The sequence below is a fragment of the Adiantum capillus-veneris genome, chromosome 19 (assembly GCF_014529385.1).
Source record: "Adiantum capillus-veneris isolate H3 chromosome 19, ASM1452938v2, whole genome shotgun sequence".
NCBI classification, from domain to species: domain Eukaryota; kingdom Viridiplantae; phylum Streptophyta; class Polypodiopsida; order Polypodiales; family Pteridaceae; genus Adiantum; species Adiantum capillus-veneris.
The window spans coordinates 105,991,139-106,010,068 of NC_140949.1; the positions used below are offsets into that span (position 1 = coordinate 105,991,139).

The 18,930-nt window shown below is 39.6% G+C and overlaps 1 pseudogene; it reads left to right on the forward strand.

Annotated features, from left to right (window-relative positions):
* Positions 1-908: 908 nt before the first annotated feature.
* LOC147434605 (ubiquitin pseudogene) lies at positions 909-1,446 on the forward strand (annotated as a pseudogene).
* The last annotated feature ends 17,484 nt before the right edge of the window (positions 1,447-18,930 follow it).

Below are 18,930 nucleotides of genomic sequence, written 5' to 3' on the forward strand. Positions count from 1 at the left end.
ACTATCGTGGTTAGATCTTGAGACTCCTTCGTCTAGCTCGGGTTTAGAGATCATTGCCCTACCACACTTCGTGTTGGTGTAAGTCAATGTGGATGTGTGAGGGGTTGAGGGTGGCCGCTCTTTTGCCACATAAGCCCCTTCCCATACCTCTAAGTATTGCACGTGCACTTTCAATGTCCTCCTAGACTTTCATGTTCCATGCCTACGTATTGGTCATGTAAAGTTCAACACTATGGAAATAGGCACGTGATGGTGGAGACCAAGGCGAACAACCAGTGATGTCGTGGAGAGAGAGAGAGAGAGAGAGAGAGAGAGAGAGAGAGAGAGAGAGAGAGAGAGAGAGAGAGAGAGACATGGGCGCCTGGTTTGCATCATGCTGGCAAATTTTTGTGTTGAGATCAAGTATTTTCAACAAATTGACAATATGTTGCCAACAAGTTGCAACTTTGCTCTATGTCAAGGGTGAGGAAAAATTTGAAAAATTTGTTTACTTTTTTGGTCCGTGTTTACTTTTGCCCCTGTTTGAGTTCACGTTATCAGATAAAAGCTTTACATGGTGACAAGCAAACCCACGCGGGTGCGTGGTTAGGGTGTTCTACTGCCAATGAGGAGGTCTTGGGTTCGAGTCTCCTACGCGGGGGGCCGCGGGTCAGCACGCTGACTTTTTTTCTCCGCGAGACTCCCCCTGCCTGCCCGCGACCGTCATCCCACCGCCCTAGGGTCATTAAGACCCCATGTTAGACAGTGTTGAGGGTTGCCAACCTCATACCTCAGTGCGGGTGGCTCCACGTCTCCTTTATCTCTCGCCAATGACCATTCCACTTCCCCTCTCTTTACACTTCCACGTTCCCTTTAGGCATATAACGTCCGGCACGGGACATCAGGCACTGCAGAAAATATGAAAAGTGAGAAGAATGCAGGCAAGACGAAGGTTGAGGATGAATCTGATATCGCTTCGAAGGAAACCTGCGGAAACGGCGAAGGGCTGCGGCAAGCAGCAAGTTATTCCTGCGGGAGAAAGGGCTGCCAAATGGAGTCCAGCTCCTGCGCCGCCCGGCAGGTCTGAAGGGCACAATGACAGAAATATTCAGCTCGTGGTGAAGACCCTAACCGGTAAGACGATCACCTTTGAGGCTAAAAGCTCCGACACTATTGGGGATGTGAAGAGGAAGCTGGTAGAGACTGGTGCCCTCACTGTTTGTAAGTGCAGCACGCGTCTCATTCTTGCCGGACGCGAGCTGCGGGATGATGCTGCTACTCTTGCTGAGTGCGACGGCTTCCAAGAGCCTACCCTGACGCTCCACCTCGTCTTGCGTCTTCGTGGTTGCTGATCTACTGTTATAAGTACCCTTTGTTCTTAATAACTTAAATAGATCGGCCATGTACTGACGTGCTGTTGAATTTGCATGCACGTCTTTGAAAGACTCAAATTTGAAAATGCCTAGGTTTGACAAGCCTATAGCGAGAGAGAGAGAGAGAGAGAGAGAGAGAGAGAAAGAAGAAGAAAAACCCACGTTTGACATGCTAGAAGAGGCTTCAAACCCTAGGCCATTAAAACACTACAACAATTTCATGATGTTGTCTCACCAAGGTTAGCTTCTGTTGGTGGTTATGTAATATGTATTTTTGTTGGGTCTGTTTATTTTGGGGGGGGGGGGGCGGGGGGGGGGGGGACTATGTAATCATAGTAAAGTATAACGTGAGTTCCATAGGAGGGGTTTTAAAATGTATTTTATTTATTTTTGCAAAACTCATAATTGTGAGTGAATTATATTGATCATCTCAAAAAATTACAAGAACTTGCCATGCTCGTGCCGAGCCATGACACCATCCAGAGACCAAACTTACATCAGTTATCTGAGGAGCCACCCCTAACGACCTGCTCCCATGCCCTTGATACACCAGGTTCATTAGCATGTTCTTCACTAATCTTCTGGTTTGATCATGATTTTCCCTTACCTAAGCATTCCGCTGACAACAAGGCATAGGTAACCCTATACCAATCATCCGAGTTTTGCTTGCGTCCGAGCATCCATATTAGCGCTCTACTTTCTTGTATAATTTCTGCGAAGCTTGCCATCTCAAGAACTCCTTCGAACACACGGTGGTTCCTTGTTTGCCATACATTATGTAAAAAGCAAAACCTAATGATTTGAGTGCAGATGATTTTAAGGAAAAAAAATCTAAAATAAAGGGTCATTTTATTCATTTAGACATGTTGAAAGAATGGTTTTTTTAATACCTCACAAATGCACGTTATATAGGGGGTACTGAGTGGTACACCCCTCGAGTTTGTTTATATTTGTACACGTTTCTAGCTTGTTTTGTTTCATAAGCTATATCCCCAATCTTTTTGGAGTTTTTGAAAGGTCCACAATAGCATGGGGAAAGTTCTGTACACTTCCTATTTTCCCTGAATGCTATGCCAACATATCGAATCCTTTGTTTGTATTACTTGCCATGCTCTATTACAAGCATCACTCATTCTTTAACTTTTTCTAATTAGAGAATAAAGAAAGAAACCAATATATGCATGAGACAAATACTCACATTGACATTACAAGTGGAAACATGATGAAACAAAAGATTACACAAGTTTTCATCAAAACTTTAAGCACTTAGGGCATCTATAACAATGGAAGGCTCTTCACAACTTAAAGGAGTGGGGTGTCTTGCGCATTAGCTCTTGGAAATATCCAAAGTGAGAGATTTCAAATCCTTTTGATCACCTAGGCTCTTTACAATGTGCCTATGGTAGCGTTGAGGCATGCATGGAAGGAGGGAAGAGGAGAGGGTTTGGGGTGGGACCACATGGTGTGAGTATGTGCTTGGGTTTCCTTACTATATATATGAAGGAGATGAATTTATTTTTAGTGTTGAAGTAGAGGGTTAGTCATAATAGGACTGGTTATTGTGGCTCTTTATCCTAACATCTCCAACTTAAAGGCCAATGTGGTCATAAGTGACTATGAATAAGGTTAATATATACAATCGTGAAGCATGACAGTAGCTTCACTCTTGTATAACTGAGATCATCCTACACCCCTTAACTCATGCAATGTGCAAACCGCTGTGTAGCTAGACTCTTTAAAAGTATCCATTGGGTTGTCATCATTGTGGACCTTGAAAAGCTCTGATCGCTTATCTCTCAATGCATAATAAATAAGATGATACATCCCCTCAATGTTCTTTGACTTGGAGTGAAACACGGGATTTCTTGCCAAAGCAATGCCACTCCAACTATCACAATGCACCCCCAATCTCCTTTGGTACATGCATCTATTTAGTATCCAAAAATATGCAAATGATCATAGTGTGGCTTCTTGCCAGATCGCAACTCTTCTAAAATTTTGTAATTTAATGGTATACGAGGTGATTGATTAATGATGTGCACTCTTGTCAAACAGCTAGCTTTTGCTCAAAAATCTTTGGTCAAATTTTCCCTACTAGAAAGCATGTTGTGACTCTTTCTTCAATCGTTTAATTCATCCTTCAATAAGTCTATTTTGAGTAGGTGTATAAAGCACAATAAACTACCTCCTAATCCCTCTCTTAACATAGAAATCAACAAAATCTATGGAGACATACTCTCTGTCATTATCATCCCTTAAGATCTTGAGCTTCTTACCATTTGAAAGATTTTCAACCAATGCTAAGAACTTCTAAAATGTAGAGAAGACATTGTCCTTGTGTTTCAAAGGATACACCCACACTTTCCTAGTAGAGTCATCAATGCAATTCACGAAGTAACTACTCACAAAGTCACAGAAACACCTTCTCGACTTGACTGGCATAGGAAAGCATACATCATAATAGATAAGTTATAGTGGATCTACTCACTTTCTAATCAATGGTTAGTGCATTGTCCTAGTGTTTTTTCCATAAAGGTAGTGCTCATACATACAAACATTGTAAAAACTTAACACCACATAAGTTACCAAAATGTGTCAATTTTTTCATTCACTTTTGGCTCATATGGCCTAGCTGATTTTCTGACAACTTAGTAGACTGAAGATCCGCTACAGATATGTAATCCTCTTTAATGCATGACACATACATGGAGTACAAGGCACCATGTATTTGCCCTATGGGAATCTCAAGATTTCCCTTTTTAATGACCCAAGCGCCGTTCCCAAAAATGATCATGTAGCCAAAGTCACCTAGCTGCCGTGGTAAAATCAATCTCTTTGCTAGCTTAAGGACATGTCTAACATTTCTCAAAATTGACTCCATGCCACTACGTGAGACAATTCTAATGTCTCCAACACCTACACGCCTACAATGTCAAGATCATAAGAGTCACCAAGCTTCATCGTGCCCTTTGTGTACACATTAGAACTAGAGAACCAATCCCCAGGGCATTTAGTAAGTAAAATTTTCTTATATCACGTGCGTTCACCAAAATGGATTTTAATTACCGCTTATACCCCTCTTGTATACATGAATCTGTAAATTTACAAAAAATTGAAATCCCTTCTATTTAACCCACGTGCTATGTTACACGTACTTTAGTGAAGTCCTTGAGAACCAATCTCTATGTAGTGTCACACAAAAACCAACACCATAATCAATGACCCAATTTTGTGCATTGGTGAAATATTTTGTAACAAACAAGAGCATTTGTACTAATGTTTGAAGTAGAAACTAAAAACATATGATGAACCAACAACTTAGGGATATCTAGAGTCTTAGTGAACATGACCATGTTGATTTCTTCAAACTTTGCTTTGCCCTTGCCATCAATGTCAGATTTATTATTGTCTTGGAATTTCTTCTTCTGTCTTTGAAAAATCCTACAATCCTTCATTCTTCATGTGCCCTTATTGTGTTAATGGTAACATTCAACATTATGCATAGATCCTTTAGACCTACTACAAGAAGTCTTGCAATTTTTACTCTCACTACAAGAGATTGCCTAAATTTGACTTCGAATTACCGACGTCAATGGCAAGCATCGGTATATGTGTAGGTAAATCTGGAGGGAGACCAATTTTTTAAAGAAATTTGATTTCAAATTTTCAACGCATGTTTCGATGCATCTTTCGATGTTTGTACACCGATGCACATTTTGACACCTACTTAAATGCAAATTCCGATGCCTGTACTGACGCTTGCACCAACAAAACCCTACAAAGATAGAACCTGCGGGTTTGTTTGTGCGTCTTTATCTCATTTTTTTTGTCTATCTTGCTCTCCTCTTACTGTTTGCTACAGATCTAGTTCTTTAGGGCTTGCTGTTGGAATTAGGGTTACAAGAAAATGCACACACAGCTTGAAGAAGATGAAGGAAGCTCAAGGCACACAACAGAGAGTATATTACTTAGTGTGCAATGTAAAGATAATAGCGCTAGAGTGATGGGCGTTTACACAATGCACGGGGAGGTAAAACCTCTTGAGAAGGGGAAAAATTCCCTGGAGATCGTAGTGTGTTCACAGACATCACTACCACACGTATATGGTAACAAATATCCCCCAGAGTGATGCGGTGAAGGAGGGTTGGCACGAAGAGTAAAGGGAAGTGCCATGACGTGAGGATAGGATCAATCCACAAAGGGGAGAGAGCCCAAAGCTTTGCACAAGCTTCAAACTTCTCATGAGACAATCCCTTTGTGAGAAGATTTGCAAGGTTGTGCTGTGTTGGCACATAAACCAAGCTGATCGCTCCTACTGAGAGCAACTGCCAATGCACTCTGACTATCAGGGTATTTGGATGTTGTCAAGGTCTTGTCCAACACCCAAGTCATCCATAAGGTGTATGAGCCATACACACTCAACATTAGCAGTGAAGACTGCCCTGTACACAGCCTCACAACTGGAAGTGTCCACAATAGGTTGCTTCTTGCTCAACCATGAAATACAAGAACTGACAAGCACGAAACAAGAACCACTTGTGGAAACTCTCGTGTCAGAACAACCAGCCCAATCTGAGTCCAAAAAAGCACATAAATCTGGCGGCAATGATATCCCCTTGGGATAAAACAAGCCAAGTTGCAAAGTGCCACTCAAGTAGCAAAAATCCTCTTGACTACCTGCCAATGCTTAGACCCTGGGCTATGCAAAAATCTGCCGACCTGTGAGAATGTAAACTGAATACATAAATGAGGCAGCCAACAATAATTTGGTGAAGGGTGACATTAGCATGATCACAAGCGTCATGTATACTCAACGTCAAACCTATTTCCATGGGAGTGGCAATAGGTTTGCAATCCTCAAGTCCAAATTCACATAGAAATGTCTCTATGTAACTTTTTTGACACAAGGCAATACCACCACCAAATTTCTTAAATTGTATGCCGAAGTAATGATGCAACAGCCCCAACTCTTTCATCTTGAAAGTAGCATTTAAATCAGCCTTAAATTTAGCAATATGTGCCTTATTGGGACCAATGATCAGCAAACCATCCACATAAAGAACAAAAATGAGAAGTACATTGCCCTCACGCTTGACATACAATGTGCTTTTGTGGGAATGTTACGAAAGCCTCGTTTGACCAAATGAATGTCAGCCTTCTCATACCAAGCACGAGGAGATTGCTTCAACCCATACAAAACCTTCTTACATATGCACACTTTGTCCTCCTCTCCTTTCTTGACAAAACCGCAAGGCTGCGTTACATAGACTTCCTAAAAAATGTCATCATTCAAGAAAGCAGTAACAATATCGGATTGACGTAAATCCCAACCAATATGATCTACCAATGCACATAGAAAACAAACAATAGTCATACTAAAAGTGGGAGAAAAAGTCTCTTCAACAAACTATGCCTTTTTGTTGTGCATAACCCTTTGCAACAAGTTGATTCTTATAGTAGCAGTCAATCTCACCATCTGACTTGCATTTGGGTGTATGCAAGATTAGGTGTACCCATTTTTGGTAGTTTATGCACCTTTACATTGCAAAAAAGCAAGTTTGTATGAAAATGTTATTGCATGATACCCTAGCTATACTCATTTCTAAGAGCCAAGAATTGGTGGCCACATAAAAGGCATAGGTACTAACATACCAAAAAGACTTGATTTCTAAACAAACTAAAGAAAATAGTACTTTTTGTGTGTAAGGAATATCTTGGTTTGACCTGTCATGCCCTATCACAACATTTTGCTCTTAACATAGATTCTTATATAAGTCTTTTTTTAAACTTGCACATGAATCTTGTATATGCGTTAAAGAGAATATTTGTAATTATTATAGTTTTTTTTGCTCATTTCTTAAGTTGAACTTGGTAAAATTGAAGTTGAAATAACTTGTAAACCCACTTCGTACCAATGGCCTTTTTGCCAGGACGCAAATCACATAAAGTCCATGTGTCGTTTTCTATAAGTGCATCATATTTTGATTGCATGGCAGCCATCCAATTTTCATAGTTTTGTGCTTCATCAAAAGATAGAGGTTCCTCAACATCATGTAGGCTAGACTTAGCCAGATCATAACAAACTCATGCATAAGATGCATGGTGAGAGCTTGAACAAGTACGACTAGACAAAGGTGTATCCAATTTATTGTCATGCAATGTATGCACCACTCATTTTAGCATACCTCTAGCCTGCTCATTTTCAGCCCTTTCCTCATCAAGTACATCATATACATCTGCCATCAGTAATAGGCTGATCTATAACATTTTCAAAAACCCCCATAGGCTGTACATTTGCCTCATTGAAATTTACATTCTAACTTCCACCATTGAAAAGGGGAATTAAAGTGTCATAAATGTCCTGTGAGCTTACATTATCGTCTCTAGTACATGACAACATGGGTTGAACAAAATCTTCCACAACATCTTGTGAAACCAAAATATGCTTTGTTTGTGGATGATACAACATGTAACCTTTGCTTTCAACACTATAACCAACAAAAATACATTTGATATCCTTATCATCCAATTTTTCTGCGCTATGTTTGTGGCACCAAAGCATATGCCAAACAGCCAAAAACATGCATGTGCTCAATAGAAGTCTCTCTATCATGCATGCTTCATATCGAGTAATAGACTACAAAGATTTTGTAGGACACCTGTTTAGTACATAAGTGGCACAGATGATGTCCTCAAGCCAAAAAGAATGCGTCAAAGCTTGACTTTTGACTATACATATTGCCATTTTTGTAACTGGCCTGTTTTCTCTCTCAGCAACACCATTTTGCTGAGATGTATAAGGCACTGGTGTTTTATCCCATGACTAGCTAGAAATGCATAAAATTCATGAGAAAAATACTCCCCCCTTGGATCGGAATGGTGGGTGCCAATAGTATATTTTGAGACATTTTCAGCCATAGACAAAAATTGTTTAAAGCACATAAATACTTCGGACTTCGCTTGAAGCAAAAATACCGAGGGCATTCCTGGAGTAATCATCAATGAAAGTCACAAAGGAAAGGTAATTGCCCAAGGACGAAGTATGCACGGGTCCACAAACATCACTATCCACAAGTTGCAACCTGCAAACAAATGGCCCTAACTGAACCATCCTTTTGAAACTTTGAACATTTCATCTTACCCAAAATACAACCTTCAAAACGTGTTTGACAGGTGCATCAAGAGGCGGAAAATAAGCAACCGTATCAAAATTCTGCAAACATAGCAAACTGGTAAAATTCAGATGACCAAAATGTGCATGTCAAAGTTTTGCATCTAAAATAGCCTTTAAATCCACAACTGCATTTGCAAAATTTTTCCCACACTTGTCATACAAAGTGAGCTTATATAGTCCACGTCATAAAATGCCAGATGCAACAATTTTATCATCGAAACTAAGATCATGTATTGTACATCTATCATTCACAAATTTGACTACAAGACCAAGCCTAGTATGTGTATATACAGAAAAAAGATTCTTCTTGATCCCAAGTACATAAAGTGCATCAACAAGTGTGAAAGAACTACCATTTGCAGCAGTAAGCACAATTTCCAACTCTATGAATTAGATAAGAGGCATTGCTGGCACAAGTGACTGAATTCCCATGAGGAACAGACTGAAGAGATGTGAGCAAATCATGATGGGAGGTAATGTGCTTTGTAGCACCACTGCCAAAATACCACACATGTGAATCTGTAGAAACTGACATGCATGGATCATGGACAACAGGATTATAGGTACACTCTGCACTAAAATCCCATTTTGCATCAGCATCAGCATCACAGTCTCCTTTCACAGAAGACTCAACAATAGCTGCATTTGTAGTGGATATAGCATTTGCAGTGGAACTACCCTCTTTCGCCTTCAACTTAGGACATTGCTTGATGAAGTGATTATTAGCTTTATGATAATGGCAATGCATCTTCTTTTTGCCCTTATCACCAGAATTTCCAGACAAACTGCTGCCAGCAGAAGAATTAGGAACATGTGATTTTCCACTCGCAAAAGGAACCATAAGAAGTGGCTGCATTTCTATTACCACCCTTTCTTTGAGCAGCAATAAAAGCCTATTCAACTGCACACTATCTAGTCCTATTTTTTATTGAAAGTGACTCTTGCAATAGCAATGTGCATAATGCATCAAACTTGACAACTTCAAGATTTACTTGGTCATTAGTCTCTAAGTACTAGCAAAAGTCTGGTAAGAATCTCGCAAGGCATCAAGAACAACCTGCACAAGGGAATTGTCTGAAATGACTTTACCTGCAGAAATAACTTGATCATTGATATCCTTGACACTAGAAAGAAAAGTGTCCATGTCATCTTCCTCATGCATAATCTTCAATTCTAGTTCTTTACGCAGCAACACAATTTTAGCTTCATTGCGACTTGCATAAAGACAAGCCAAAATATCCCAATCGTGTTTTGTATATTTTGCTGAATGAATGTGAGGAGTAATGGTGTGCTTCACAGACAACAAAATCAATGCATGAACCTATGAATCTTTTACATCCCAATGAGATTGTTCTACGGTAGGCAAAACAACTCTAACAATAGCAATCCTTGCAGCAAGACTAGCAACATCCTCAACATCGCCTACATCCTCAGAACCAGGACGTACATCAATGCCTTGCGCAATATTCTAGACACTCTTTGACACAAGAACATGTTTCATCATGTAAGCCCACATAAGGTAATTTTCTCCATCCAATCTATCCTCAGTAGTAGCAGCAAACATCTTGAACACGTCTGTATTGTTGTCAGCCATGCACGTGCTATATAGCACAACTTGTAGTAGACTGAGTGAGACTAGCACATTCTATATAGCACAACCTGCAGTAGACTATGTGGGATTTGTTATGCAGTAATTGACACTGTCAAAAAATTTGCACAAAATGAAAAAATTGCTTGTGCAGGCCTGGCTGTAGTGGAAACGGAGGCCAAAATGAGCCTGAAATGAAATTTCGAGAAGACCAATCTCTACGAGCTCTCCCAAAAATTTTGTCTACCTCGTGACGCTTGGCAAAGCTCATTGAAATTCGAGAAAACAAGAAAGGGTGTTCTATGATGGTGGCGACTAAGCCCGAGAGCTCTGATACCAATTGTTGAAATTAGAGTTGCAAGAAAACACGCACATAACTTGGAAAAGATGAAGGAAGCTCAAGGCACACAACAGAGAGTATATTGCACCAGTGTGCAATGGAAAGATAGATAGCCCTTGAGTGATGTCTGTATATACAATTCACAGGGGAAAGACCTCCTAAGTAGGGAAAAAATGCCCGACGGTCCTAGTGTGTTCACACACATTTCTACCACATGTATATGGTAACACTTGCCGGATTCGAGATCTCCACTCACATGCCCCCCATCAACAAGGTAAGGTTATTTTCAAGATTTAGGGTACATTTCTTCGCTTTTGTGTTTGTGGGAGTAACATATTGTGTGTGTGTGTTGTGTGTTTGCAGGTTTGGTGGCGTTTCTTCAAGTGCTTCTTGCTCAAATAGGCTGCATGTGAGTGCTCTATCACTCTCTTCTTTTGCACACGCACGTGCACGCATGCACACACACACACACACACACACATATGCACATAAACATGCACGTAAACAAATAAAAATGCACATTAGTTTGTCAATACTATGTGTGTGCACACACACACTTTCTCAAACTAAGAAAAATTTTGAATTCTTTGAATTAATTTTGTTGTTTTGTAGATTTTATTAACAAAAAAACATCATTAACAAAGAAAAATAATGAAATTTAAATGTTAAAAAAAGAGTTATTTTAATTAGTGTGTTTGTCTAACTTGTAACCTATTGCAGGTGTTGTAAATTTAGTGAATATTAATGAGAATGTTTTTAGCTTAGTTTTTGTGTTATATTTTATCTACCTTTGATTAACCTTATGCGTTTTGTTATGACAAATATATCGATGTTGTTATGTCTATCGGACGTAGTTGGCCGCTTAGGATTAGCCGCTTAGAAGTAGCTAATCACTTAGGAATTCAATTTTAAAGCTAGCTAGCTGCATTTAGCTTCTTAAATCGTATTGGGACTGCTTAGGACTAGCCGCTTAGGGTTAGCTGCTTAGGATATGTCGCTGACGATAAGCGATGACTGTTCCAATCCGCTTATAATTAAGGGTTAGATGCTTTTAGGATTATCCATTTAGAATTAGCCACTTAGGCGTTAGTACCAAAAAAAAGTTGACTGTTTCAGGTCGTTCAAGGCTAGCCATTTAGGATTAACGGCTTTAGATTTGGCCATTTTAGTAATCCACTTAGGGTAGGCGCCCTTTTGTAAATCACATGACGTTTGCTTTGCTCGCTCAAAATTGGCCGCTTGGCTGCTTAGGACTAACCACTTAGGGTATGCCGCTTAGGGTTAGAGGTGGCTATTTCAGTCCTCTTATAGAGGTTGTCCGGTTAGGGATAGCCTCTTAGGTGTTAATACGTTGTAATTTGGCTCTTTCAAGCCGGTTGGGGCTAGCCACTTAAGGTTAGGGGCTTTAGATTTGGCCGCTTTAGATTAGCTTAGTGTCACATTACTTTAGCCATTTGAATAATCTACTTAGGGTAAGCATGTGGTTGGGTTGTTTAAATCCTCTTACGATTAGGGTAAGTTGTTTCAAGTTAGAGGTGGCTATTTCAGTCCGAATGAATTGACTAATAAAGACAAGAGTATTACCAAGTGGTCTTGATCTTCGTACACCTCTAGATTGAGGTGTGTAAGGATTGGGCATGGCTAGAGAATGTGAAGTAGTTTACCTTTTTTTTGCTTATGTTTTGGTTGGTAGGATGTGGTTGTGTTTGGGCAGTTAAGACTAGCCACTTAAGGTTAGCGACTTTAAGATTTGGCCACATGCACGCACAAATATAGGCATTGACCAATAAAGACAAGATTATTACCACTACAACGCATCGCGCGAAAATTGACGTTTGTATCGATGCAAATAAACATGGTTTAAAATTAAAATGTGTTGGATCGAATAAGCATCCCTATACGTGTCGGACTCGTATCATCGGTATACGCGTTGCTTTAATCACTTTCTATACCAACGCTCATATGGACGCTCATAACAGCACATGTACAGACGCTCACATCGATGCCTGTACAGACACCTGTAGTATCGACGCCCTATAGAGACATGTGTACACACACCTATAGAGACACCTGTACAGACGCCTGTATAGACGCACATACCGACGTCTGCATTTGTAATTTGTTTTTGAGCAGAGAGTTTTGCCATTTGCTACATGTGTTGTAGTAACAAAGGCACAACCTCTCTACTCAAAAGAAGAAGGCAAATGTAATCTCACTTTGCGTTAATATAGGTTGATAGTGTATCATAAAAAATAAAGAAGTGTTAGGCAAACGACCAAAAATACAAAATTAGAAATTGCAATAATCAAAATCATGATAACCATAGCTATTATCATTTCCATAAATAAACACAAAACTATAAGTATAACCATAATGATAACCGTAAGAAAAACCATAACCTTAAATTTAAACATAATGATTACCTTAACCTTAAACAAACAATAACCTTAATCAATGCCAATGACATAATCATAAACAAAATTATGACCATTGCCATTATCATAACCATAAACATTGCCATAACCATGACCATAAAAGGGTGTCAAAACCAAAACCATTTCCACTAACATAACCATAAGAATACATATTCTAAACTGTTGTTAACACCGTAACCATTGCCACTACCATAAGCATAAGCACAAACATAAACATAAACATAATCATAAAAGAGTATCAAAACCATACCCATTGTTGCTAGCATAATAAAAAATAAACAATAACCATTGTTAGTGACATAGCAAAAAATAAACCATAACCATAAACATTATCATAAGCATAAGCATAACAATAAAGGTATTGTTAGAGCCATAAACATTTCTATTATGTGCGTCATAAGCTTAATCATAATCATGAATAGTGATATGTGTGTGTGTAGTTATGTGTGTATATTTGTGCGTATGTGTGCTTATATGTGTGTGCATGAAAGAAAAAGAAGAAGCACTCACATTTAAAGAATGTGAGTATGCGAGAAGTACAAAGAGTCAAGCAAATACCTGCAAAAACAAAGCACAAACATTTTTACCCACACATGGAAACACAAATATTTTATGTGTGTGTGTGTGTGCATGAAATAAAAAGAAGGAGCACTTACATTTAAAGAATGTGAGTGTGTGAGAAGTACGAAGGGTCAATCAAATACCTGCAAAAACAAAGCATAAGCATTTTGTTATCCACACACCCAAACACAAATTTTCTCACACAAGTACAACAAAAAATGTACCTTATTTGTGTATAAATGTGTGGAAGCATAGATGAGAAGTCGGAAGAGGCAACTCCATGAAGGTCTGCAAGGAGGGAGGAGGAGATGGGGAGAAGCTATGGAGGCGGCCGTGGTATGGAGAAGAGAGAAAACACAGAAAATGAGCTCTTGGGTATTGTAAAGCAGTAGGTCGTTGTTACAGACGTCTATATTGGCAGCGATATAGACGTTGGTATTTACACATCGATAAAAAAAAACGATGGTATAGGTGTCGGTATGAGCGTCGGTATAGGCATCGATATGAGCGTTGTTATAGGCATTGGTATATGTGACGAACTTTAAAATTTGAACTTTAAATTGAGCAATGTCTCCCTCCATCTTTATCTCCGCTTATACCGGCGCCCGCCATCAACGTCGAAAAATTGGCACCGATAACCAAGTGATCCCTTGTACTGTACCCGGTGGTCTTGATCTTTGTGTACCTCTAGACCGAGGTGTGAAGGGATCGGACATGGCTAGATAATGTGAGGTAGTTTACATTGTTATTTTCCTTGTTTTCTTAGAGTTGACCGCTTGGGCACTTAGGGCTAGCCGTTGAGGGTATGCCGCTTATGGTTAGAGGTGGCTATTTTAGTGTGCATTATACGGGTTGGCCAGTTAGGGATAGCACATAGGTGTTAGTACTTTGTAATTTGGCTCTTTCAAGTCGGTTAGGTCTAGCCACTTAAGGTTAGTGGCTTTAGATTAGATCAGTGTCGCATTACTTTAGTCATTTTAGTAATCTTCTGAGGGTTAGCGCATGGTTGGGTTGTTTAAATCCTCTTACAATTAGAGTAAGACGCTTTGAATTAGAGGTGGCTATTCCAATCCAAATGCATTAACCAATAAAGACAAGAGAATTACCCGGTGGTCCTGATCTCTCTGCACCTCTAGACTAGGGTGTGCGGGGATTGGGCATGGCTAGAGAATGTGAGGAATTTTACATTGTTATTTGCTTATGGTTTTGGCTTATGATTTGGTTGGTAGAATATTGTGGCCGTGTTTCGTCGGTTAGGGTAGAAAAATGCAAACGTACTTCAAAAATGTAAACAAAGTTCAATAACACTAGCAAACTTCTGAAATGGACTGTAAGAACGTAAACGGACTTCAATAATGCAAATGGACCTTAGAAAAGCATATAAAGCATTATGTTTTAATGTTTATGACCATAGTAGTTTGTTAATCAGTTGCATCATTGTAGGTGAGCTATGGAATATAGGATGGTGTGTCCCTATGCGCAATGCAAGCATCATATACTTTGAAAATGCAAGATCTATGAGCACTACATATGCAATAACAGTATAGATTATCTATATGAATTGTATTATTGATCGCATGGTTTAGAGACAATTAGTCAACACCCACAAATAGAAATTGCTCTAATCTCATCATAGAGAATGCAAATATCAAAGGAACTATCTGCAGTGGAGTCTATTGCACCAACACTCAACCAAGAAGATGAGATAGAACAAATGTTGGATTTGTTCTTTGATATGGATCCCATCATTGAAAAACAAGGTGGCAAATACATTCAAGCTAACACTGCGAATGAATCTCAATCATCCCGTCCATAGTATGAGAGCACCAATAAAGAAGGTGAGATGCACTACAAGAGGTACTTCACATTAGCAACGCTTGTAGTGCGACGCTCAAAAGTGAAAATCCACGGCGTCGCTATGGGCGTCGCTAGTTTCTTTGTTGCATAGAAACTTATAGTGACACCGACAGGGGTAAAAAATAAATCAAGAGCACCCAAAGCTCAGATCTCAAATCTGAGTTTTGGCGCTCAAGCGAAATAGGTAAACCCGCGCTCTCCCTCTCTCTCTCTCTCTCTCTTCTCCCCCTCCCCCCCCCCCCCCCCCCCCCCCCCCCCCCCCCCAGGTGTACACACACACACACACATGAGGAGAGGAAGGAGAGCCAGGTATGATCCTTCCCTCTACTCTCTCTCATATTCCCTTCTCCTCTTTCTCTCTCTCTCTCTCCCTCTCTCTCTCTCTCTCTCTCTCTCACACACACACACACATTATGTCTTTGAGAGAGAGAGAGAGAGAGAGAGAGAGAGAGAGAGAGAGAGAGAGAGTAAAGGGAGAGAATGAGAGAGAGATATAAAGCAAAGAGAAAGAGAGAGAAAGAGAGAGAGAGAGAGAGAGAGAGAGGAGAAAAAAAAACCCAAAGAGAGAGAGAGAGGGGGAGAAGACGAAAAGAGAGAGGTAAGGGGAGAAAACAAAGAGAGAGAGAGAGAGAGAGAGAGAGAGAGAGAGAGAGATAAAAAAAAGTAGAGAAAATATGAAATGAAATGTTATATTAAGATTTAAGGTTAGGTTAGATTTAAAATTACATAAAAAATTAGGTTAGATTAAGATCTAACATTAAGTTAGATTACATTTAACTTATATTTCAAATTTACTCTAAATTTGAAATTAGGTTAGACTTAAGATTAGGTTAAGATTAAAATTAGGTTAGATTACATTTAGGTTTAGGTTAGATTTAGGTTTATGTTGAGTTTAAGATTAGGTAGATTTAGATTTACGTTAGATTTAAAATTACGGCAAGATTTAAGATTAGCTAGGTTAGATTTAAGTTAGATTACATTTAGGTTTAGACTTTAAATTGGATTAGATTTAGGGTTATGTTGAGTTTAAGATTAGATTAGATTTAGATTTAAGATTAGATTAAATTTACATTTAGGTCTAGGTTAGATTTAAGATTAGATTAGATTTAGATTTATGTTGAGTTTAAGATTAGATTAGATCTAGATTTATGTTAGATTTAATATTAGATTAGATTGAATTAGATTAGATTAGATTTTAGGGCATGTCAATGAAGGCTTTGCCCAAAGATCAAACACTAGGTATACAACAATATGTATATTCCCATTAGAATCTGACACCTATCAACTCACCCACTAACCATGTTCAATCAGCTCAGAATCACCATATGTTCAATTAGGTTAGATTTAAGATTAGATTTTGGATTTAGTTTTTATATTAAAGTCCACCTTTGGGATTACGGAGAAAAATTAGAGTTAGGCGAACGGTGATCCCTCTCTTCCTCTCTACGGATACGACCTTAAGTTGGAAAGCTTTCAATGGAATGATACTCAGATTCGAGGTCAACATATAATTTGCTAAGTAATCCCTCGAACAAGGATCTCCTATGAAGAGATGTTAAGATGTTGTGAATTTCTACAGTTAGAGAAGAGGCAAAGGGGTTTTTTCCACTACATGCACTATCATGTAGACATGGGTGTGTAGATTTCTCGTACCCACAAATATAGACATTGAGTAATAACGACAAGATTATAACCCGGTGGTTCTTATCTCCGTGCACCTCTAGACCGAGGTGTGAGGGGATCGGACATGACTAGAGAATGTGAGTTAGTTTACAATGTGACAGAGAGAGAGAGAGAGAGAGAGATAGAGAGAGAGAGAGAGAGAGAGAGAGAGAGAGAGAAAGAGAGAGAGCGAGAAATAAAAGATGGAGGATGCCAATAGAAGATTAAATTTATGTCTAGGTTATCAGGTTATTACATTCATTATGAGTAGTGACGAGGATGTGGGGCCATCCAACCAAAACACCTATCTCTCAACAAGGATCTTATGTCCTTGTAATCAATGCAAGCATGTTGTGCGACGGACAAGATGCGTTTCTTTGCAGCATGTTTTTGAATTTCGCGAGTTTGATCCATCTATTATAGATCAAGTTGCTTCCAATTATAACTCGTCGGACTCACACGCTGGCCAACAGGCAGCAATCTTGCAACCCAATAGACATGTTCGCAGGCGCTTTGGTCAAGCAGTATACGTGAGGCCACAAGATGTAGCCTCTGACAGCTTGGAGGATGATCATGCAGACCACATTCCCAACGAGGCAATGTTTGAGCCCAAGATCAATGAAATGATTGAGACGATCATGGATTCCAAAAGGCTTATCTATGATGATATGAAAAGTGAAGTCGATACGCCATTGTATGATGGAGCACGTGTGTCTGAAGGCGCTCCTGGTTCTTCTCAACATGCAGGCAAAGTTTGGATGAAGTGACACTAGTGTCACAACGCTTTTCAGGTGATCTATTACAATGTGTTTACTTCAATAAAAAACTCTATATGTATAATGGTCTGATAGATTACTTACACAAGTGTACCGCATTTTTTTTGCTGTGTAGATTGCTCAAAGAGCACATACTGCCAGCTGATAATGTGATGCCAGGTTCCAGAGAGGAAGCAAGAAAGATCTTGCAAAACTTGGGGATGGACTACAATTTTGTTCACGCTTGTCCTAACAACTGCATTCTTCTCAGAGGGGAATACATACACATGGAGAAGTGTCCGAAAAGTGATTCTGAGAGATATCTAATAGATCTCCACGAACAAAAAATTCCACAAAAGGTTTTGTGAATTTTTTCTCTGCTTCCTTGCATCAAGCATTTCTTTGAATGTAAGTCCATGGCCGCCCTAGCATCATGGCACAAGGAGAATAGATCTTCGGATGGTGTGCTACGGATTCCTCCAGATTGCGCAGCCTGGAAACATATAGACAATATGCATATAGGCCTGTCTATGGATGGCGTAAATCCATTTGGTCAGAGATCAACATCTTACAGTGTATGGCCGGTTGTCATCGTCAACTACAACATTCCCCCGTGGTTGACTACCAAGAAGGGACACCTGTTTCTAAGCTTGATTGTGCCGGGGTGGTATAAAGTGAAGAATATGGATGTGTATCTTTGTCCACTATTGGAAGAGCTACAACAGTTGTGGATTGGTATAGAAGTGGTGGATATGAGCCGATACACAAGTCGACGGAATGCTTTGATCAGAGGCATTCTAATGTGGACCATGCATGACTATCCCGGACTAACAGAGTGCTCAGGTAATTTACACTCAAACTCAAACACTATAAATCTTGGTTTTTCTCAAGCTTATCTATTGTCATGTGTATACATACATGGCTTCAAACAGGCGGATAAAGAGCATGTGTCACATGTGGACCTAGACTTAATGCACGCCAGGTGCCCTCATTGAAGAAGAAAATCTACAAAGGTCATTAAGCGTATCTTCTAGAGAATCATGAGTTATGAGACGGCTTTTTGGGAAGAGAGACACCGAGGATGTATGCACAAGCATGGTTAGAGCAGAAGGAGATGTGTGATGACGGTTTGCCCCCAGGGATGAAGAGACTCTCTCTATGGTACACGCTACCATATTGTCCCAGACTCATGATAAATCATTCTCA